Source organism: Desmodus rotundus, chromosome 2 (assembly GCF_022682495.2).
Source record: "Desmodus rotundus isolate HL8 chromosome 2, HLdesRot8A.1, whole genome shotgun sequence".
Classification (NCBI taxonomy): domain Eukaryota; kingdom Metazoa; phylum Chordata; class Mammalia; order Chiroptera; family Phyllostomidae; genus Desmodus; species Desmodus rotundus.
Window position 1 is genome coordinate 4,536,982 of NC_071388.1, and position 22,399 is coordinate 4,559,380.

Genomic DNA, 22,399 nt, shown 5'->3' on the forward strand with positions numbered 1-22,399 from the left:
TAAGAGTTCAGTGGGGTTTTGAGGTTTGGAATTCCATCTGTCTTCTGTCAGCCCAAGAATCGTATCCCTACAATTAACACACTTAAAAGCAGGTATTTAACAAGCATTTGCTGGCTGGTGAATGGAGGCAAATGTCAGCCTAGGGGACGGGGCTACAGCACCCCACCGGGGAGCAGGGAGTGGAAACATGGCTTACTTGTCTACACAACAGTGGGACTTCAGCAATTGTGGTTTCTAATATGGAATCATGTGTCGGGGGCCTCGAAGGGGACTGTTCACCCCCTGTCCGCGCTGTGAGAGAGGGGGTAATACTTATTCCATGCAGGGCAGGGCTGGAGGCGGGCGGCCATGATTGATCACTGTGAGTTTGGGGAAGGAAGACGGTATAATAAATACTAATTATAACAACCATTCCTGGCTTCTAAGAAAAATGCCTTCTTTTAAAAGGAAGGAAGGAAAGAAAAATTCCTCTAAAGGCCTCATGGGGCGGCCACGGGGTGTCATGGCCTCATATTCGTCTGATCGAGCCCAGAGGGTTTTGAAAAGGCTCAGTTACAGTTATGACAGGCAGAGCAGGCAGAAAACCTTGTTTTTAAAAAACTTTTCTTCCATAAATTGATTGCATGTTTCGATTGTCAAAGTATCACAGTTTTAGATTAATAGGCCGTAGAGCCAAAACTTTCGGGAAAGTGGCCGTTTCTTCGCTTTATGCATATAAAGGCTAAGTACAAACATTTAACATGTACTGGGCGCCCGCTAGCCCCATACAGTAACTCCGCATCCCTGGCCCCCCGCAGCCGCGGGATCCTGGAACCAGGTTCTGCGGATCACGGGGCTTCCCGATGCCGCTCCACGTCCTATCACACCCCACAGCGCGATCCCGAGACGAATGGGAACACGTTGCCTGCATTTTCCAGAAGGATTTATCAACCCCCTGATAGGCCCCTCCCCTCCCAGTCCAGTTCCCTCCCCGCTTCTGCCTGCCCCGCACACGCGGTTTACCGCCACGTGCTCCGCAGGGAAGGGGCCCGTGGGTTTAGTTTGCGGGCAGCCGTCCGGGGTGGTAATTGACACTTGAACGTGTGACAGGTCGCATTCCTTCCTATCGCAGCAGTAATTGAATACACATGGCGCCCCCCTGCTCCGGTGACCCCGGAGTGTGCCACACACCTGGAAGTAGTGAGGTTCAATTAACGTGTCACCGCCACTCGCCGCAGCTACCAGTGAGAACCACCAGCAGCCGCGGAACGCAGCGGAGACCGAGGGCAGGAAGCCCCGGAGCCGGCTCCCAGCAGCCCCCGGCTGCACCAGCTCTGACGATGTGGTTTTCCCAGGAAAACAATTTGCTCTTAATTACTCCAATTAATTTTACCTAATGGCTCTGTTTATCTCTCACTGGAAGAGTTATTTTTGTGCTAACATACCCAAATAGTCCACCTAGAGGAAATAACAAAGGCCCAAGTAAATTTTTGTAATAACACTTTTAATTTTTGAAAAAACAGATGAGAAATTAAATATGATCTGAAAGGCGGGCTCCAACGGAGGAAGTGCAGAATTAATGTGATGAATTACACCTTCTCCTTATTTTCTTCCGCTCGTCCCCCGAGGGCTCGCGCAGTGCTCGCGCGGCCCAGGCGCAGTGCGCGGATTCAAGCCGTGAGGTCCCCACTCTCCCGAGCTCAGGACTCGGGGTGAGTCTTGCTGTTGTGTGGGGTCGGTGCCAGGAGAAAGAGCACTGCGGGTCCGGGAGAGGTGGCAGTGACCTGCCTCCCTGTCCGCAGACCCTGGAGGCCCCCGGAGCTTACTCAAGCAGGAGCAGGAGTTACCCAGGGAGGGAGGAAGGGAGAAAAGAGGGCCTCAGGAGAGGCCAACATGGGCAAAGGCAGGAGGGCAGACAGAAAGTGGAAGATCCTGGGGTGGGGTGGGGTGGGGTGGGGTGAGAGAGAAGGGGGCCAGGCAGGGCTCAGGGAGGGGAGGGCCTTTGGAAGGACAATGTGCAAGCGCGGACCCAGAGGAGAACTGCCATCTCCCAGTGTTCTGCAGTAGGGAGCTTGGACTTCTGTTTCAGAGTCTAGTTACAGCTCTTCCAGAACCTTTCTCTTCCTTCACACACATACACACACACACACACACACAGGTGGGCGCAGCACTAGCATATTAGAATTCAAAAGAGGAATGAGGCTACAATTTTGATGTATTTTTGGAGGAAAGCAAGGAAAATTACAATGCATTTTGTATTTCACAAATTGCATTTAGTGAATTAACAAAATCTTGCAGCAATGCCCGAATGAATGGACATATTCCAAAGCTGGAAGGCAACTGGGTTCCACAAAATTTGACTTCTCTCTGACCACGCCCACACCTCATTACTCCCTGACCACGCCCACAATGCTGTCATTTTGCAGGTGCCTCTGACTGGCTGTGACATGCAGGGGAGAGCTTCGGTCCTCTGGGCCTCAGGCTCCCTGGTACAGAAGGGAGTTGTGACTTAGGTAACATGCACCTTGGCACTTCGAGTGGCCTCCAGGGAGAACAGGGCCCCCCCCCCACTCCTGCTGCTCCCTCCCTTACCTGTGAGCCCTCTGAGGAGGAAGGACCCCTCCACAGTCCCCAGGCTAGCCTGGACCTTGCTATACCAAGGAGGTATACATTGGAGGGTTTTGGGGTGAGCCTAGCTCTGGCACCCACACGCACTTATCTCTGCACTCTTCAAATCCCACTAAAGGGACAGGAATGGCAGAGAAACCCAACGATGTCCCCAAGGACAAAGAGGTCAGGAGGAGAGGCTTCAGAAGAGAAATCAATGTCGTGAAAGCAGAAACTGAACAGGCAGATGGTGTCCAAACTCAGCAGGAGGGAGAAAGATGAGCCCTCCCTGCTGGGGGCACAGGAACCAGGGGGGAAGGATATAGGGGCACCTTCCTTGGGGAATTCCAAAGCACCCTTGGAAGGACCCTGCAGGGCCTGGGGGTCCAGTGTAGGGAGGTGGGAGGCCACAGAAACTAGGTCTCTCCTGGTGCCCACTAGTCAGCTTTTCTCTCTGAGCTCTTCTCTGTGCGCTGTGAGGGGACAGGGCCCTGCGGACTCCACTGCTTCTTTGCCAGGTGGCTCTGTCGGGCTCTGCCAACAGGGGACTGCCACACTAGGAGAGGGGCTGGGGACTCTCTCCTTCCTGTTCGCTGTTTCTAGCAGCATTGCATCAAGACTCAAGATGTGCCTTCACCCTGACAGCAGCGGTGGTAGGGTCCTGACTCTTCCTGTCCCCAGGACCAGCCTCACTGTACCCACTCAGAGGGACAGCACAGCACACAAGGACCCCTCTTCAGGGCTCTGAGCCCCTAATCCACCGTCCCTCCTGCAAGCGTATTCGGATACGCTCTCGCTGTCCTGTTGTCCTCGCTGGCCTGGCCGGGTGCAGTAATCCCAACTCCACCTGCAGGCTCACTGGGGCATGCTGAGGAGCGAGCATAACCGCCTCTGAAGGGGAGCCTTCTCTCCTAAGTTCAGGAGCCAGGAACTGACCCAGTGAGGAGTTGTATGTGCCCCGTCATGCTTGCTGTTGTGCATGACACACAACGTTTAAACTGCCCACCAGAGAGCGCACTGCAGAGCAGGGCTTCCAGAGACCCCATGAGGGTGAATGGCTAAAGCTTAAAGGACTCAGGGCATCAGGTGCTGCCAAAGGCTGGAGCAACTAGAACAATCCCCTTGCTGGTGGGGGATACACAGTGTTACAGCTGTGTTGCAAAACATGTGGCTGAGGCTCTGGCCAGGTCGCTCAGCTAGTTAGAGTGTTGTCCTGATGCACCAAGGTTTCAGGTTCCATCCCCTGTCAGGGCACATACAAGAATCAATTACTGAATGCGTAAATAAGTGGAACAACAAATGGATGTTTCTCCTTCTCTCTCTTTCCCCCTCTCTTCCTCTCTCTATAAAATCAATAAATAAAAAAACCCTTTTTTAAAGTGTGGCCAAGTCTACTCAAGCTAAACCTACAAATCGTCGGCGCCCCGGGGGTGGCACTCCACGGGACGTGAGTGCTTGTGTGCGCCCAAATCCACGTACAAGACGCTTCAGAGCAGCTTCACTCACAGCAGCCTGCAGCAGGAAACGCCCCTGATGCCCATGAGTAGTTGAAAGAATTTTTTAAATTATCCGACCGTTGTACAATGGAATGTAACATAGCCGTAAAAAATAAAACAAACTATTTCTACAGGCAATAACATTTCACAGACATGATGTTGAACAAAAGAAGCCAGACCCTACGGAGTATGTACTGTGTGATTCCACCCGCAGCAAGTTCAAAACAGGCCAAACAGGTCTGTGGTGAGCCAGGTGAGGGTAGCAGTCGGCCAGTGGTCCATTATCACCAGGGGTGGGGGAGCGGTGAGCGAGCCTGCTGGGGTGTCAGAGATGACCCGAAGTTACAGAGGGACCTGCAAACAGAGATGTTTATACAGTTGTTTGGTTAATGTTTGTGTACTTTGGTGTATGTAATTATATCCCAATAAAAAAAGAAATTGCTGAAACATCCCAGGTCTGGTTTGGGCTCTCCCGGGGGGCAGGTTCCAAGACTGCAATTGGAGGCACATGGTTATTATTTCAGGGGTACAGAAAGGCTTGTAGAAGCGGAGAGGCCACAAGGCGAAGATAAATGCTGTGCTGGGAAGCCAGCTCTCGTGGTTGGTAACTGGGGTTGATTCCACGGGGAAACTGGGGGAAACTTGCCAAACGCACACCTCAGAATGGTCTCCTGCAAGGGACAGGGAGCTGGGGCATTGTGTGCCTCCTCCGGCGGGTCAGACGTCAAGGGCAGCTGGGAGGCTGTGGGCCAGGGAGCTCTCAAGCATTAGGAACTCAGCCAGAACCCGCAGCACGGCCAGGGGCGGGGCCCAGACAGCGTCCACCTCATTCCTATGATACAAGGCACCCAAGTAGTGCCCATTGGCTAAGAAAACTTACTGCGACCAAAAGTTAACTCTGAATTCCCAAGTGGTCTTGAAGCAAATGTGTATTCATCTGCGCACATTTGAGAACCAGAGGTAGCGCTGCTTTGTGAGAAATGTCAGGTGCGCAGACTCACAGGGCCCTGGCGATGACCCCAGGACTTCGGGGAGCCCTCAGGCCCCCCGGATTCAGTGTATTAACCACTCGTTCCCTTTCAGGTGTCAAACAGGCCAGCTGCCCCCGCTCCAAAACCCAGGGCACAGCAGTCAGGGCTGAGTGGTGGGGGCCCATGGTGACAGTTCGTTCACCCTAAAACCAGCTTAATCCTGAAGGTAAGCGCACATTCTGGCCCCACCCAAGTCTAATTAGAGGGGTCGCCCAATGCGACCTGTGCTAGATGGAGGAGTAAAAAGGCACTCATGATACACTCACTGTCGCCCCCATCAGCACGGGGTTGCCCCCACTGGCCGTGACAGAGGATGACAGCAAAGGCCGTGGTCACCCTCTGACCCTCAGCGGCTGCCATGCAGGACTTTTTGTGGGGCCAAGTGGACACCCTATGCCCCTGCCCCCATGCTATCTCTGGAGCACTGTGAAACCTGAGTCTCCAGGGTGGGGCCCCCACCCCCACCCCCAGTCTCAGAGGCAGCCTGGGACGTGCTCTGAGCTACAGTGGGGCTGTTCTGAAGGGCAGTAAAGGAGGCTTGTGCAGTCAGGGTAAGTCCCTGCTGAGACTTCAGGTTTGCCGGGGGCATTCAGGGGATAGCAGATGATCTTTTTTCTATAACCTCAATTACTCTCAAGAGCCTGTCTCTTCTGGTGGTGACATATACCACACTGGCCACGTCAAGGCACATTCTAGCTGCTCACAGTTTACAACACAGCTGCTTTGAAATGAGGCCTCGGATAATTCAGGGTTCTCAGACTAATTCCCGGCTTCAGCCACTGGCAATTCCGGGGGCTTCCACTCCCTGTCTGCCCTTCTGGCCACCCCTCTTTCCTGGCATTGGTGATGACCCCTCAACTACCCACCCCTGTTCCACTGAGTCTGGCCTCTAATCCATCCCACAGCCCATGTCCACAGGGTCCCTTACTACAGGGACCCCATGGCTGGCCTTGTGAACCCTCTCTCCCACACAGCGGGTAACACCCCATTCCTCACTCATACCCCATTGGGCTAGAGAGCGGACATCCAGGGTCCCATTTAGGGCTGAGCCCACTTTCTCTCTTGCCCCCCACCCCTGCCCCACACATCCTGGGGGCTTCAGTGTGCTTGCTGCCTTAACAAAGAGACCATTCCCTCCCATCTGACTTTGGGGACGAGACACAAGACCCCGGCAGAAGTCCCAAGCTGGACTGTCTACACAGGGGCCACAGAGGTTTGACCAGCATCCATCTGTCATCCAACAAAATCCTTCCTGAGAAGTCTTTTCTCCTGCTTGTCACGTCAAAGAGAAGAGTCCCTGGTGCATATTTTGTCTGGGAAAGAATCTGTTTCTCCTTCTTTGCAATTCTCTGTCTGGGCTGTAAAACTAAAGGGAGTCTCTCTCATGATACCTAATCAAATGCAGAACTATTAGGAGAGAAATTTTGAGCCCAAGGGAGAGCAAGGTTGGGTATGCAATTAAGTAAGATGGAAGAGGATATACACGCAGAAGAAAGGACAAAGGAAAACAGAAAAGGCCAAGCAGTCAGGGATCACAAGCAGTCAGAGTAGCTGGACTAAGAGTGAAATTAGTAGAGCTGATGACAGACACTTAAGCAAAGTCACAGGCACTCTAACCCTGACCCTGATGTGCTTGGGCCAAATAAACCTTCAGGTCCCCCGATTTCTGGAAGTCCATAAAGCGAGAGGAAGTTGACACTGGCCACCAGCCCAGAGCCTTGGTGATGCCTGACTCAGTTTACATGCTCCCCCCCCCCCTCTGTCCAGCCTCCTGGCCTCCGTCCCAGCTAAAATGGCCCCGGGAAGGAGGCAAACCATTACCACCACAAATCTCCTCTCTACCTCCCCCGGGAGGCGGGCAAAGCCCTCTCTGCCCTCCTGTGGCTCCTAGGTCTGGCCTGCCCTGACCCATGGAAGCCCTAGCAACTCCTGGGAACTATTGGAGAAGGATGGTGCCATCTTTGCCCAGGAAGGAGCCAGCAGGTAAACGGTTTGCCCCGCCAGCCCCGCGCCCGCCGGCCTGTGCCGGCAGCAGTGCTTAAACGTGGTCTCTCCTGAGACATCTCATGGGATGCGGTCTCTCCTGAGACGTCTCACGGGGCCATGCTGCTGCTTCCCTGAGAGGCCATGTCCGCTGGGTCGGGCAGCGTCTTGTGTCTCCTCCCCCCTTTCCAGCTTCACTGCTCTTTCTCCCTCAAGCTGGCTTCCCTGGGGTTGCAGCACCCCAAAAGCATGAGCACATGAGCTGTGCTGCGGGGCCATTTTCTAAGCCACCTGCACAAGCCTGGCCCCGAAGCAAGGTGCCCGGCAGCAGAGCCCTGAGGAACTGGGCGCCGGAAGAGAGATCACAGTCTCCTCCGTTTCCTGGGGTGGGTGTGGGAGACACAGCCAGCTGCTACAGCTTGCTAGGGCTGCTGTAACAGATGGCTGCACACTGCGTGGTGTAGAACAACAGGAACTATTCTCTCCTGGTTCTGGAGGCCGGGAGTCGGAGGCCAAGGTGTTGGCAGGGCTGCGTTCCCTCCCCAACCTCGGGTGAAGAATCCTTTCTGCTTCTTCTAGCTTCTGGAAGCTCCTGGCAATCCTACACATTCCTTGGCTTGTGGCCACATCACTCCAATCCCTGTCTCCATCTTCATGGCCCCTTCTTCTTCGCGCAGCTGCCTAATCTCCCTCTGCCTCCCTCTTACAGGACTGCCAAGGCATTTAGGGCCCTCCCGGACAATCCAGGATGATCTCTTAGCCTCAAGATCCTTAATTTCACCATATCTGCAAAGTCCTTCTCCCAAACAAGGCCCTTCACAAGTTCCAGGGATCGGGACAAGGTCCTCTCTTTGGGAGACCATTTTTCAACCAACTAGAGTATCCTCACTCTCCTGGTTGGAATGTGGAGCAGAGAGAGAAAGGAGGGAGAATGAAATTCTAACTTCACCCCCAAAGTTTTATGGTGAGAGAAGCACAAACAGGAAAAAAAAAAAAAGCTAACATTTCCATTTCTGGTGCTGCCTGCAGCCTCCGAGGGACCCCGCCTTCCATCTTCATGTTGAAGTGCCCAGTAATGCTGAGCAGAACTGCTTGCAAGTAGAGGGGCTGGGCTTGCTGTGTCCCCCGCAGGTGGCGGTGGGGTCTGCCCACCCAGCCTCTCCCCACAGGGCCCCCAAGCCAGCCAAGGCTGGAGTGAAACTGTCAGTGGCCCCATTTAAAACCCATTTGTGAAGGGCTCATAAATCACCTCCTTGGAAAACCCAGCCCTCATTATACCTCAGCAGAGAACAACTCTGCTCAACGATTTAAATTAATGCGAGTGTGTAGTAGGCTGTTTGTTTTCTCAGCCAGGGGTCCTTTGGAAGGGGATTTGGCATCATATTCTTTCAGCTATGTGTGTCAGGGAAGCCAGAAATAACTGTAGGCATTTCTCCAAGTATAACCATCTCTATTGTCAGACGAAGCAAGTGGCTGCTGACCACTTGGGGTGATTGCAGGAGAGCCAAAAAGGCTCAGAACCCCAGTACCCCTCCCTTCTTGACCCTGCAGAACGCTAGGTCAATAACCCCAATTGTACAATTGGAGCCGCCTTCCTTTGGACTTGCTCCTGGTCAACACACTGATATAGCTGGGAGGGGTCCTAGCAAGTGTGAACAGTGGGAGTGTGGGATAATCCATTGGACAGGACAGACAGACACTCCTGAGGCTGCACGTGAGGCATCAAAGGCAAGCCTGCATCTGGGCACAGGCTGGAGAAGGCCCCTCGGGACTCCAGTTTTGTAAGTGAGCTGAAATGTGCTAAGTGCCTACCGTTGCCCAGGCATACGTTCTTCCACAAAAATCCTCTCGTTGAATCCTCACCCCAGCCTGTCAGGGAGGCACCATGAGCAGGGTGGAATCTATATGTCCATTCATCCCAGTCCAAAGTGACACCAAACATGACCAAAGTGCCTCTGACCCTGTGAAGTTTCACGAAACTACTGTCTCCAGATGGTGAGGAAGTAGTTGCCTCGGGACTGCCGTGCTCCACAGCCACGAGGTCTCAGACATGACATCTTCCTGGAGGTGGAGGTCTCCGTGGATGCCACAAAATGGACAGACAGACACAGACAGACGACAGAAAGCTGAGTCTAAAAGCTGGGCGAGGAGGAAAGTGGAGTTTCCTAGGCTTTTGCCATCAGAAGCTGAGCAGGAACCACCAAGGATTAAGGCGGGATGCTCCGTGACTGTAGGCAGGGAGACTGGGCTGGAGTAACTGGAATTCTGATTGGGAAAGGGGTAGGAATCCCACAGGGGTCCCCGAGTCTGAGATTGTTACTCTAGGTGGGGGTGGGGAGGGTTGGGGGGAGGGAGAATCTTTGGAGAATTCTGAGATGATCTTGGCCTGGCAAAAGCAGATGTATTACCCCCTTTGGAGGAAAGCTTCCCAAAGTTAATTTGCAGGAATCCCTCAAATTAAAATATAACATGCACAGACCCTCCGCAGAGGTGCACGGATCCTCCTATGAATCCTGAATCTGGGCTCTGTGCACAGTCCACTTCCCTGGACCCCAGGGCTGCTGCAAGGAGAAGCTGAGCTATTATACTTCATAAGCACAGGCTCCTCCCCTGCAGGTGACACGGGCACATTCCCTCCCAGGATGAAGAGGAAGACTGTCACACACGCAAGCCTCCACAGTGTACGCTTCCTTAGCCCAAGTGATGGATGGATATTCAAACCACGTCTCTTCTAACTCTGCATATCTAGGGGCATGTAAGTATTTTGTGTGTTGTAAGGCTATTTCTACAGTTTTAGCCGTTGACATTGCAAGTCGTGTCTAGAGCAGGAAAATTCGATTGACAGGACAGATTGTGAGTATTTTTAGGAGCTCACAATCCTCAGACTGGACCCAAGAACTCTCTCCAAGTCAGGCTGTCAGCGGCGACTCTGCAAACTGAGTAACTCGCCAAGGACGCTGCAGGAAAGGAACCTCTCGGCATGAGTAACCTTGGCTTTGTCTCATGCTCCTCCTGACCCGTTAAATTGTCGAGGGAATCAGTCATTGAAAGCTAACATTAGCACTCCGTGGGTCTTGCCAGAGAGTCCTGATCTCTCCGGTGGGAAGTGGCCGTGCTCTTGCGGCAGACCAACTCTGGCGCTGCCATGGGGGAAGATGGCGATGATTCCCAACGACTGCCATGTGACAGCCCCAGTATGGTCACATTGACCCCACTCATATTTGTTGGTCACCTGCTATGTGCCTGGTACGAACAATGTCAGGTGCTGGGGGCGAACGGGTGCATGGGGCAAACAGAGCATGTGCCCTGCAGCCAGGAGATCTGGCCCCTGGACCAGCCCTTATGTTCGCCCGCCATGTGGTTTTGGGTCAGGTCTCCAAAGTCACGTACATTCTAGGCACTGGAAGAGTTCCTAGCAAAAGCAGCACTCCACACTAAGTTGGTGAGGGCTGCATTAAATCCCAGCTGTGTCCCTTCCCAGCTGTGGCGCGTGAACCTGTGGTCATTGAGAAATGACCAGGGAGGAAGCAGCAGCAGCTGGAATGGGGGACTCAGAGGGGGATCTGAGGAAAACCACGTGCTTACGGCTTCTTCTTTTCTTTGATTGGGGTGTGACCTTCACAGAGTTAAATGTAATAACATTCACAAGCCTGAAGTGTACCGTTTGACGAGTTTTTCACGTGCATCCCACGAAACCACCACCTAGATCAAGATGTAGAATATTTCCAGCACCCCAGGAGATTTATTTTTTAAAGTGGAAACACTGAAACACAAAAATCTCAGGACTTCTGCTGGGGTCACCACACCCAGGATTGCCCCCAAACAGCGCCATTCCCTGGGCAGAGGAGGCGAGCTACAGGCCGTCTCCCCAGCCTTCTGGTGACCGAGAGCACCACTGTACACTGGTCCTGGGGTCCAGACGGAGCCTGCAACCTGCCTTGGAACAGAGTTTTAATGTGCGCAAAGCTAGTGGGCCAATCCAAGGGTGACTTCTATAAGTTTGCCTCTTCTTAACACCAGACTCAAAGTAGTAGTTACTCAGGCCAGATTTTCCTTGTTATGAAATTTACTAAGTATTTATCATAAAATTGCTACATTGCAAAATAGAAGTTGGAGGGATATAGCAGCATTAATCCCTGTAGCCAAAAATTGGACAAAACTCAGATGTTCATTACCAGATGAATGGATAAACATGTGGCCTAACCCACATGGCGGAATATTACTCAGCCATAAAAAGGAGTGAAGTGCTGATACATGTTGCAACATAGATGAACCGTGAAAACATTAGGCTAAGTGAAATACGCCATACATCAGACCACGTGCCATATGATTGTATTCATATGAATTCCACAAAATAGACGAGTGGTCGCTTAGGGTTGGTGGTGGGCTCGGGTAGAGGGAGCCAATAGCTAGTAGGGTTTCCTTTTGAGGCGATGAAAATGTTCTAAAACTGACTGTAATGATGATTCCCCATATCTGTGAATACAGTAAAAACCATTGAATCATACACTTTAAATGGGCAAACTATATGGTAAATGATTATATCTCGATAAAGCTATTTTTTAAAAAACAAAAAAATGGAGGCAATGAAAAGTGAATTGAACCATCATTCGTAGTTTTACTATGCAAAGATACTCACTATCGACACTCGGAACAATGTCCTTCTGGCACTTCTGTCTGTATAGCTTTGTTGTTTTACTTAAGGGCGATCATACAACACGCAGAGTTTTATTGTACTGGCGTGATTTTCAGTGTATACCAGTCAGGACTTAGCAGCCAGTAAGAGAAGTTGCTCGTGCTAGTTTAAGCAGAAAGAGATTTAACAGAAGGACTTTGGTGCTTACAAGACTGTTGGAAGGACTGGAGAGGAGGCTCTGCAGGATGGACAGGCAAGGAAGCTGGGGGCATAGCTGGTCAGGAAGGTGGGGGGTCAGGAAGCTGCCACTGTGACTGATGAGTCCAGCAGTGCCGTTGTTAGCAGTGATCCAGGGATTGGAAAACTACCACTGGGACTGTGGGCTTGAGAGCAATGCCACTGGGACCTCTGCTAATACTGCCCTCACCCCCCGCCCCCACACACACTCATCGTGCCTACCAGCAGGAACCACAAAGGCCACAGAAAGGTGACTTTCACTTTACTTCTCAAATAAGTGCATTTAATTTGGTTACACTTAAGTCATTTCGGGAACTCTAGCTGCAAGGGAGTCTGGAAAATATGATTGCCGGTTCTCCAGGCTCTGTACTCTAGGAAGGTATTTGTCTGTACCATGTTGTTATAAACTTTCACAGTCTTTTAAAATAGCCTCCCTGGCTGGTGTCGCTCAGGGGGTTGAGCATTAGCCTGTGAACCAAAAGGACACCTGTTCGAATCCCAGTCAGGGCACATGCCTGGGTTGTGGGTCAGGTCCCTGGGTGGGGGCGCATGAGAGGCAACCAATCAATGTTTCTCTCCCTCTCTTTCTCCTTCCCCTTCTCTCTAAAAATAAGTAAATAAATAAAATCTTTAAAAACTTTAAGAAATAAATAAACAATATAGCTATATAACTTTTCATTAAGTACAGGGGTAGGCAAAAGTAAGCTTACAGTTACTTGTAGGGAAATGATACAATAATTAATAAGTAATAATACAAGAATAAACACTATGTGTTGTTTATTCACAACTGTAAATCTGCTTTTGACCATCACTATATACATATATCAACACTTAATTTATCAACTCCTGCCCATTTATTTTGATATTATTAATAAATATTCCAAAACTTACTATTATAAATAATGCTGTGAGGGCACTGCCAATAATAACAGGTACAGTTTGTTGAATACTTCCTTCTCCCAGGCCCTTTCTATTTATAATGTCATTCATTTCTTAGTTAACACTCATAACCTGCTTAGGAAGTAGCTGTTATCTCCATTGTACAGACAGCAAAACTGAGGGTAAAAGAGAAGTCAAACCTAAACTTGACACCACAGCTTGTACATTTAATTATTACAGAAGTACTGGGGGGGAGCGCTTTTTCATATTAGAAATGATTTCCATAGGACAAATGATCAGAAATGGAATTAGGTGTCCAAAGCTGTGAACATTTCTAAGGCCCTTGAAACGCATTAGCAGGCCAGACTCTCAAAGTCATTATCAGAACTGAGCCACCTCCGTGGCAGGAACTCTTTTTATCACATGAATGCCTGGTGGCTTTCCCGGCACGCCGTGGCTCCCCATGAATGTTTCTCCAGTGGGCATGCACATAGGGGTGTGTGAAGTCTCCCCAATTCAAAGACCTGCATCCCTTTTCACGGGTAAAACTCAAGCTGCTCCAAAAGTGACTCCAGCTCTAACTGCACATAAATAATGAGGGCCTGGAACATTCAACCCTCAGTCTGCATGTTCTGGGCACCGTCACACGCCAAGTGACTCACCACCCAGGCCTGAGAACCAGTTGACTGTGAAGAGGACTCAAGTGACCTGATAAGTCACACCATGGCACCTCAGAGTGACCACGCACGGGGATGGAAATTGGGAATATTTTTTAGTAAGTGCTATGGCTTAGGGTTGGATTATTTACTCAGTTACCTGCCCTATTAAATGACAATTCTCCATATCAATATTAACAGCTGACACATATTGTCAGAGCTCACCAAGGAGAGTTAGACTGTCAACCCTATGCCTTAGGACGTTGCCCTAACCAGTGCAGGCCACCAAACAGCCTTGACAAGCCCTGCCCTGCCTCCCTACAGGGACAGGAGGCAGTGGTCAGTGAAATGCACAGCTACCAGCTGAGGGCCTTTGTATGGCTAAAACCCAGGGACCTCAATGTAATGCTTCCCCCTGCAAAGCAAAGTTTAGGGCAGTCTTGGGAAATCTCACCAAGTTGCCAAAAAACTGTTGAACTTCGGCTCACCTATGGCCAGGTGGGTCTGAGTTCCCATGGGCTCTTCCGTGGATCAGACTCTATTACATGGAGTTTCCACAGTGTATCTCCCCTTTAAAAAATCCTAAGGGTAGTAAAGATACTCCTTTTCATGCTACCTAGCCCATCTCTTGGAATACACACTATCAGGGCTCTTTAAAGGGATGCAATTATAACTTGACTTACCAATAGAGAAAGTACCTGGAGAAATGTCAGTGTCCTTCGGCTCCCGTCCCCTTCCCCTCCCCACCAGCTGTCACATCTATGAAGCCCTAGCAGGTCCTGCTGGCACAGTTGGGAGGCAGTGCTGCCCAACCAGACCTTAATGATTTTATTTATTCCACATGGCCTAAGAACATGCTGGAACATAACTTGCCATAATTTTTCGGGTGATATCTGTGAATCACTTTTTAATTATGAATAATGTTTTTAGAGACACTCCTGAAAAATTTCACCCAAGGTTCCCTTGACAACCATCCCCATAAAATATCTAAAGTGAAGCAGCTTCCACGGCCAACACAGAAAATTACCTTTAAAGCATGGATTCCTAAAAGATCCATCAGTCATCCTTGCAGAGACCCACTCTGTGATTCACACGTGCCGAGGGTCACTGAGGCATTCAGACCAACACACGGAACTAGAAAAATACATTTACTGTCAAACACTGTTCAAAGGAGTTTGTAATATGTGAATTTTGTAACTTCTTTTCTTCTAGCTAGGAATTTTTCTGAGCAGCTAAATTATTGCCTTTCTACCCTCAGCAGAAGGTCTTCAGCCTTCACCAGAGCTGCTCTGTCTACAGCAGGAAAGACCCTTGTCTCTCAGCTCAGCCCAGGTCACTTGGTTATTAAAATGCTTGTGCAAGACACTGAGAGTGAATTTCCATTTCTGGGGTTGACTTTCAGAAAATCCGACTGCTGGATGTCGAACAATCCAGTAGGGTCCACGTCCAGGGCTCCTGAAGAACAGATGGCCGGCGCTGGCCCTGGAATGCCAGCACTTCGCAGGTGCAGCTCTCCTGGCTTCCACTTTCCTTCATTTGTCAGAGCTGACAGCTTCTCCAAATATGATGGTATTGGCATCAGACTAAACAGAAATGTAACTAAGTCAATTAGCTTTCAAGGGAGCACCCCGAATGCTGCTTAAAGAGGCAGGTATTTTCTGGTCAATTACTTTAAGTGGACTTCAATAAACACTAAAATTATTAGTGATGGGTAAAGATGGCGATAATCTTTTTTTTCCTCCGAGGACCCAACTCTTCAGGAAGTAAAGCAAATTCACAGATGAGCTTTTTACCTTGTTTCAAGTGCTTAAAAGTTGTTTGAGGTGGTCACCTTCGGTGGACACAGGGTTGAGCGTGCTCAGACACAGTGGAACACGGAGCCTCTTGCCCCGCCAGGACACCCAACAGCGTTCACATTCACCTCGCCCTGTTCCTTTCCCGCACGCCTGCTTGTCATTACTCAGAAGTTGTATTTCTCAATAACCTCTTCCCCGTATCCACCTCGCGTGTCCCCCACCCCCTCCCCACGCCCAGCTCTGGGCCTCCAAAATGAAATGCAAGATTGAGACTCGGTCTGTCGTCCCTCCGCAAGAAAGCTGTTTAACTGGCGTCGGCCGTGGGATCGCAGGAGCACTTCTCGCACGGCTCCCTGGAGCCCCGCTCACACCCGCACCCCGGCCACCCCTCTGGTCGGGAAGAAGGCGAAGCGAACGCTTCCCCGAATGCGCACATCTGTGAGTCCGGCTAAGAAGGCGCCCGAGGGCTCACCCGCCTGGTTCAAAAGCTTCTGGGAGCGAAGCCCAGAGAATTGCGCAGTCAGATTAAACATCGTCCTTGTCTGCACCGCAGGACGGTATTTTTTTTTTCCCTGCTTTCTAAAAAGTGAAGACGGTTCTGGAGTTGGGGTCAAAAATACTCACAAACCGCGCAGTTTGAATTGACCCCGTGGCTCATCGGCTACTCGTTCTCTTCAAGGGAAGATACTCTGGAATTGAGGAAAAGTGCCAAGTCTCAGCCTCTTCATTTTGTAAGAAGATGTGTTCTACCGCGTGCCTCCTGTGCCGCGGCGTTCGCTCGGCCCGCCGAAGGGAATTCTGTTCCCCGGCAGTTCAAAGGGGGAGAGAGAAGGTAGAGGGGAGCGGGACCCCCAGTCGGGGACCACTCCAGGTCACACTCCCATCCCCACCTCTGAGGGCTGAGTCGCCAGCGCGAAAATTCTGAAACTTCAACTCCCTCGGGTGGTCTTCTTTGCGCGCCAACTGCGGGTTGGCTCAAGCGGCTCTAGCGAAGCCCAGATGAAAGTTCCAGCCTCCAATGCCCACCAGACATCCCCCCACCCGCGCACCTGCACACACCGGGTCCCGCTCTCTCCCGCCCGCTCCACGCGGCCCAGCTCCCTCTGATCCCTACTTTCCAACTGGAAGGAATTGGGGGTGGGGGCATGCGGAGCAGAGAAAAGCAGAGGCCGAGCGACTCGAGTGGGGAGAAGGTGGGAGTTGGACACAACGTCCACGCGGCCCCACCCACGTATGGGCGCCAAGCTCACTGCCCCCCCCCCCCAAGGGCGCAGTGAGACCCCTCAGTGTGCCCTGCGCCCCCGCCGTGGGCACTGAGCGCGCGTGCTCTGGAGCCTCCCACTCCCTGTCCACTGGCTCCCCGCACGCCCGCGTGTGCTGACACCCCCCTCCCGGGCGCTCTGAGCCCTCCGCCCTCCCTGCTCACCCAGCTCCTGGTGCGGCCGTGCACGTTGCGCCCCCTTCCGCCAACTTGCCCGGGGCGCGCTGCTAACTCTGCGGGCGGTCGGAGACTGCGTCCCCAAGGCGGGAACCGCGCCGCCAAGCACGCTGGAAATAATCCTCTTCAGCGCCTGCACCCAACGCCAGGAGCAGGGGTCCCCTGTCCCTTCTGTGGAATGAAGACCTCCAGCGTTGGGGACGCCTGACGCTCGGCCCCTTCCGGCCGTCCTCCGGGCACCCTGGTCCCCCGAGTGTGCCCCGAAACTCCCAAAGCCGCGCTTCGGCCCCGGGAGCGAAGGGCAGGCGAGGGGCGGCCCCCACCGCCTGGGTGCCTGGCAACTGGTGAGGTCCCGCCGCCGCTCTAAAGTCCGGCTTTGGCGCGCCCGGAACCTCTGACGCAGGATGACCCTCTTCTGTGGGCGTCGCTCCCTTCTCCTCCCCGGTGGGAGAGCGTGCGGCCCGAGAGCAGCTCTCGGGAAACCCGCTTTCTACGCCCACATTTTAAAGAAAAGGAGAGAAGAAAAGAAAGAATCCGCACGAAGCGGGAAGATGCTCGCGCGGGGGGTTGGGCGGCAGCGCGCGCCCAGGCCGCGCTGGAGGGGGCCCATCCAGCCGCCCGCCCGCCGGCATTTCGGTAACTTTCTCTACTAAACCGCGAATGAATTAGCATCCCTCTTCCTACAGATTTGTTTACATTAGGGAGAAAGCTCCCCAACGTTCGCTTTGCTTTGCAAATAGCCCCCTGACGTTAATGAAACGAGCTTGTGTCCGTGAAGTACTGTAACAGCCCCATATTGTAATCAGCCCTAAGGGTTGGCTCATACTATTATCACCTGCTAGAAAAAGAAAAACCTTGAGTCCATCGCGTTTGTGCCTTCTTTCATGTGCAAAACTATTTGTCTCTGGCGGGTAGGTTTTGTTTTTTAAAGGAGCTTTTTGGGGTTGAGGCTTTGGAAAGGCGGTTTTAGCGCCATCGTTAATGAACTAGTTGGTTTTCAGATTTCAGGGCCGTGTGTAATGGATAACACCGCTGAGGAACGTCAGCGCACACCAGACGCTCCCCACCGCTCCCCACCCCGGGCTCGCTGGAGGCGAAAAGCGTGACTTCGCTGGGAAGGGATGCGGGGCATCTCCCGGAATCGGGATTTTGAGGCGACGTTTCTGTTAAGCCGGGCAGAGAACCCTCCGCGAGCCCTCGCAGCTCCACGCGGCCTGGTCGGGGGAGGGTGGGAGGAGGTCAGCGCGGGACGCTGGCGCTCCCCTGTCCCGCGGCAGCGGATCCCTGGCAGGTCCCTGAGCGCTGATCCTAGGCGCTGGGCTCTGCCTTCGCTCCAGCGGGATTCCGCCCTCCCCGGAGGCCAGTGGCTGTGTTTGTACTTGGGGAGGGGAGCTCCGAAGCCCCTGGGCATCTTCTCAGAGTTGGGGGAGAAAGCTGGGCCAGGCTTAGGAGGTGGGGAAGGAAAATGCAGAGGAAAGGACTACATCCTCACCCCCAGGTAAAATTAGAAAAAACTTGGGGCCACCTTTTACCCAAAACCAACTCAGCTTTGGTGGCCCTCGCTCAGGGACTTTGCAAATCACTGTAATTAATTACCAGTGGCACTAACTGTTTTTGTTTCCCTAAATACATCGCCATGAGGGAGGGAGGGAGAGAATTAGGCGGCAGCTACCCGGGGCCTTCCAACAGGAGGTGCAGCCAGGCAGGCCCCCAATCCCAGACTCGGAAAGGTGCTGGAGTTGAGTCTGAGAGAAGGACGACACTCTTTTTGGAATCCCAGAGAGCAAAACTGGCCTCAAGCAGACACCCTGGGGTGCCTCCTTCCCTTGCCTGCCACCCCCACCCCCAGCCAGGCCGGGACACCCCCGCCAAGGCCAAATGCTGCGGGTACTAAGGGTCCCGGGGCCCAGGGGAGGAAGGGGGGTCTACTCTAGTTACTGCCACGGAACCATATCATCAGAGAGCCACCTACAACCTTAAAGCAAACACCTCCAATGGAGTGACATCCAGTGAGAGAGTTTATTTAAAACAAAGCAACAACAAGATAACTTCGCTCCCTCTACGCCTTGGGATCCGGTTTTCAGCAGCAGTTACCGTCCTGACCTCTGGAGGAATGAATCATTAGGAAATTACTCTGGATACCCGTCATTACTTCCCACAAAGAATAGCAATACTGTGCTTGTCTGATCTCTCCTGGGAGTAACAGAAAAGGAAAAGTCGGTGACATCTCCCCGGGGCTTACCCGAGGAAAGATGTGAGAAGCCGAGGCACTCTCAGATAGGTCAAGGTCAGATTGAAAAAAGGCTCTGCACCACGGAATAGTCGCAGACGTGGTGCTGAACGCAAGCGGGATTCCTGCAGGGACCATACCTGTGTAGCCCAGGGCTTGGGAATCGAATAGGTTCGAATCTCAGCAGCCCGGATTTTCTGTTGCCTGGACTTGCTCCAGCCGCTGAATTTCTCCTTAAACACCGCTTCTGAGGTTCGACCCCAGCCCCCACCCCCAGCTCGTGCTAGGAATGGAAGAAGCCCTCCCCCACTCCCACCTCCTTAGTGGCCGAGTCTCTGATCCCCTTCTGCCACTTCAGCAGCCTCTCCAGGAGCCCTTCCCCGCGGAACATCTGCGCGTTTTCCCCGTATTCTGACGGGAAAGCCGGTTTCCGCGGGGGATGGGCCTCAGGTAGGCGCCGGCCCGGCCTGGGGAAGAACAGTTGCGGAGCATCTGAAGCAGAAAGTCCAAGCAGATGTGGGGCAGCCTGGGCCTCCCCTTTCCTCTTGGGGCCTCAATTTCTTCCAGATCAGTTTCCTGATGGAAAATCGCGAAGAGGCCCGCTGGTGTGCCTCTGGGTGCTCCCAAACGCGGGAAGCAAGACCTGCCGGGGTGAGGGTGCCCTGCAAGCAGGCCGGGTGCTGGGTGCTGGAAGCTCTGGACGTCAGAGGGTCGGAGCCCTCTTCCCACCCATCCTCCTCCTGCCCCCCAAGGTCCCATCATTCCAGATTCTGCGGGTTCTCGCCTGTCCTGGGCGATGTCCCAGATTCGGGGGATCAGTCTTTGCCTCTAAGCCTCTCCACTGAGTCTCCAAAGGAGGTCTGCTTGCGCTGGGCAGTACCCGGCTTTAGGCCACAAGCACAGACCAAGAGTGAGGTACGCTCTGCACAAAGAGCCCAGGAGGGAGGGACACGCAGCAGGTGTCCCAGTCCGAGGCCACCTACAATCTTCCCGATCACTCCGAATAGCCCGTGTTTAGTGCTCTTCCCAGTTTATACCGAGCTTCCAGCCTGTGGTGTTTGTCCTAAGTGTCTTGGTCCCAGGTAGAGAGAGCCCGGATAAAGCCCCAGCCAGGCGCCGGGGTGCGGGTGGGGGCGGGGTTCTTCACCACTCCACGCAGACAGCACGACCCTTCCCAGCTGGGAAACTTCCAGGTCTGCGCCCAAGGACGCTGGGTACGAAAGGTGGGGCAGTGGGGGACCAGGCCGCCGCCGTGTGCTGCCCTGAACGAATGCGTCGGGGTGGGAGGTACACCATGCCCGCGTGGGCATCTGCCGGGGCAGCTTTGGGCCTGAAAGTGTTCTACACACACCTCTGCGAGCCTCCAAACACACCTTGTGCCGCTCCCAAACCACGCGATTCGCGACCGTCTCGCCGGTGCGACCACAGCGGCTGCCACCGTGAAAACCCGGTAGCGAGCTCTCAAGTACGCTTTCCCGTAAAATCCGGGAAATTTGGTTTGAGAAAAGTTTCTGTTCCTGTTACTTGTCGGGCTTCTCCCACTTCCACTTAGCCATGTTTCTGCGATCTGGGTAATCCCTTTCAAGCCCGGGAGGAATTCTCCCGGGTCCATAATTGAGGATCGGAAATCGCGGGGGCGAGGGAGCGTTAAGTCCTCCCGTCGCGAGGTTGGTGCAGGAGCGCGCTCTCGGCGGCCTGTGCCAGGTGCGGCGGGGCCCAGCCAGCGGTCCCTTCCCTCTCGGAGTCCCTTCTCCCCGCGGCCCCGAGCCGACAGCTGTTCAAGCAGCCCCGCGCGGGATTCGGGGCGGGGAAGCGGGCCTGGAGCGCTGCGTTTGGACACGACCTACCCGCGACGCTCGCGCGCGGCTCAGGCCCAGTGCTGGAAACAGGAAAGCGTTCCTGAATCCGAAACCCCAAGGGAAAGTCCGAGCTCCTCGGTGCGCCCGGCGTTTGGTGGGGAGCCACCAACTCCGAAACTCGCTCGGCTTCCTGTTTGCCGAACACCGGCCCCGAGAGCCAAGGCCAAGGCTACAGGGTGAGGGCCAGATGGGGACCGAGTCCGGGTCTCTGCACCGTCCCGCCCACCCAAGGAGCTACGACGCACCCCGCCGACGAAGAACTTGTGACCTTCAAAGGGGTCCTTGAAAAAGGTCAGGAGCGCCTGCAACAGAAGAGGGGTCGCCGTCTGTGCCTTGCAGGCGCCGGGGAGGGAGGAGGGGTCCGAGTCAGTGCCCGGTGGGGAGCTCGCCGAGCCGCAGGCTACTCCCGGGACAGGCGAGTGAGGTGGCACCGGAGACCGAGATCTTAGCGCCGGGCGGGCGGCCACGGGCGTCTCACCTCCTCGCTCTGCCCCCCCAAATCAGGCGCCCCACAGTTCCACAGCCCTATTCGACAAGGGATTCCCCGTGGGCCGTGCCCTGCGTCAAGCTGAGGCTGCCCCCTGACCCTGCGCGCGCGGGAAACCGCGGTCCTCCTGGAGTGCAGGTCTGCGCGGCAGCCGAAGAGTTCAGATCCCTAGAAGAAGTGGGGGTTTGTGCAACCGGGATGTCAGGAGGATCCCACCCCGGGCTGCAGGCACCGGAGCGTGGGTGGGGGGAGCGGGGATGGGCGGACTGGATTCTCTCGGTCCAGCGCGACCGTGAGGGCGAGTGCCGGGACACCTATGGCCGCGTCTCCAACTGCGCCTCCCTATTCCGACCGCCTCCTGCCCCATCACCTTGGCCCCGACCGGTGCTCGACCGGTGATCGTCGCTCCGAGACCTGAAGCTTGCCCCGCAGCCACGATTCCCCCAAATCCCGGCTGCCCTGGGTCGGGCTGCGGGTCCTGTTCCCTCAGCCGCCCTAGGCGAGGCGTGAACACCAGGCTCGGCTCCCCGACCTACCCCCTTCGTGCGGCCCGCGCGTGCCCGCGGCCTCCGGCCTCCCTGGGTAAGACGCCAGTCTCCTTTCGCTCCCGTGTTTCGAGGAGAGAAAGGGCAGAAAGGTCACTTCCGAGCCTTTCACGCGCCCTTTCCGAGGTGGGTGTGTGTGTGGGGGGGGTTCTTCGTTTCCGTCCCCCACCCCCATGAGGCTCTGGCACCCGCGAAGTGCAAGGGGAGAGGGCGCGGAGCCAGCGCGGGCTCGGAGGATTCGGTCTTCCCCAGCCGGGCACTCGCCCGGAGGGTCGTGCCGCCTCCCCAGCCTCCGAGGAGGTCGTGGCATCCCTCCTTCCCTCCTTCCTTCGCTCCTCCCCGCCGCCCTTCCCAGCGCCGGGGTTCCGCCGCCCTCTCGGCAGTGCCCGCGGCGCGCCTGGTGCACTCACCGGGACTTCCTCCAGCCCGGGCGCGCGCCGGTCTCCCCCGGGTGGGTCCCTGGAGGCCGTGACGCGGAGGCGCGCCCGTGACTCCCGGGCCGCGGCGGAGTCGGGAGGCTAGGTTCGCCGCCCCCGCCCC

At 54.2% G+C, this 22,399-nt stretch overlaps 1 long non-coding RNA gene across 3 annotated transcripts; it reads right to left on the reverse strand.

Annotated features, from left to right (window-relative positions):
- Window positions 1-1,957: 1,957 nt before the first annotated feature.
- On the reverse strand, window positions 1,958-22,388 carry LOC123479750 (uncharacterized). Of its 3 annotated transcripts, none has more exons than XR_011650846.1 (4): window positions 22,270-22,358; window positions 15,925-15,989; window positions 14,532-14,638; window positions 1,958-4,436 (listed from the first exon to the last, which is right to left on the reverse strand). It is a non-coding gene; the product is annotated as an uncharacterized lncRNA (long non-coding RNA). The 3 variants fall into 3 exon arrangements; XR_011650847.1 differs by lacking the exon at window positions 22,270-22,358 and adding an exon at window positions 16,727-17,197; XR_006655481.2 differs by lacking the exon at window positions 15,925-15,989 and having other exon boundaries at window positions 22,270-22,388.
- Between the last annotated feature and the right edge of the window lie 11 nt (window positions 22,389-22,399).